General features: G+C 38.5%; 1 pseudogene; it reads left to right on the top strand.

Moving 5' to 3' along the window:
• LOC102817499 overlaps positions 1-1418 on the top strand; it is a 5298-nt pseudogene that overhangs the window by 812 nt on the left and 3068 nt on the right.

Here is a 1418-nt window from a genome sequence, read left to right as displayed (position 1 = left end):
CATCCATATGAGGTTATTGAAAATACCATGGCTTGGGTCAGGCGCACCTTAGTCCTGAAGGTGACATCTTTGCTCTTCCACATTTGAAAAAGTTCCTATGCAGCAGATTGGCCTAATGCAATACGTCGTCAAATCTCTTGACTGCTGCATCCGTGATGTTGATAGTTGATCCAAGAAGAATGAAGTCCTTGACAGCTTCAATCTTTTCTCCGTTGATTAGAATGTTATTTATTGGTCGAATGGTGAGGATTTTTGTTTTCTTGACATTGAGATGTAATCCATACATAACGCTGTGCTCTCTGATCTTCATCAGTAAATGTTTCAAGTCTTCTTCACTTTCAGCAAACAAGATTGTATCATCTGCATATCCCAGGGTGTTAATGAGTCTTCCTCCAATCCTGATGCCACGTTTTTCTTCATAGAACCCAGCATCTCATATTATTTGCTCAGCATACAGGCAGAATAAGTATGGTGAAAGAATAAAACCTTGTCACACAACTTTCCCAATTTTAAAACATTCAGTGTTCCCATGTTCTGTTCGAACAACTGCTTCTTGGTCCAGGTACAGATTCTTCATGAGTACAATTAAGAGTTCTGGAATACGCATACTTCACCATGTTGTCCATAGCTTGTCATGATCCACACAATTGAAAACGTAGTCAATAAAGCACAGGTAAACATCTTTCTGATATTCTCTGCTTTCAGCCAAGGTCCATCAGACATCATCAAAGATATCACCCATTCCACGCCTCTTTCGAATTCAGCTTGAACCTCTGGAAGTTCTCTGTCAATGTATGATTGTAGTTGTTTCTGTATTATCTTTAGCAAAACTTTACTCATTTGAGATATCAAAGAGATTGTCCAATGATTTCTGCATTCCGTTGGGTCACCTCTCTTTGGAATGAGCACCAATATGTATCTCTTCGAATCAGTCTGCCAGATAGTTGTCTTCCAAATTTCTTGGCAGAGATGAGTGAGTGCCTCTTGTGCTGCCTGACTTTCTTGAAAGATTTCAATTTTTATTCCTTCAATTCCTGGTGCCTTGTTCTTTGCCAATTCCTTCAATGCACTTTGGACTTCCTTCCTGAGTATCATTAGCCATTGATCTTATGGTGCTTCTTAAAATGGTTGAACATTAGCCATTTCCTTTTGGTACAATGACTGTATATTCCTTCCATCTTCTCTTGATGCATTCTGCATCATTCAATAAGTTACCCAGAGAATTTTTCAGTAAACAAAGTTGAGGCTTTTATTTTTCCTTCAGTTTCCCCAGCTTGAGAAATGCTGACCCTGTTCTTTGTTTTTGGTTTTCTGATTCCAAATTTTTGCACATTTTATTATAATATTTTGCTTTCCCTTCTCGAGCTGGTCTTCAAATTTTTCTGTTCAGCTCTTGGACCTCCTCATTTCTTCCATTT

The sequence above is a fragment of the Chrysochloris asiatica genome, unplaced genomic scaffold, assembly GCF_000296735.1.
Source record: "Chrysochloris asiatica unplaced genomic scaffold, ChrAsi1.0 scaffold00467, whole genome shotgun sequence".
Lineage (NCBI taxonomy): Eukaryota > Metazoa > Chordata > Mammalia > Afrosoricida > Chrysochloridae > Chrysochloris > Chrysochloris asiatica.
The sequence above is the reverse complement of the archived record's forward strand: the minus strand, read 5'-3'. Positions and strand labels throughout refer to the sequence as shown.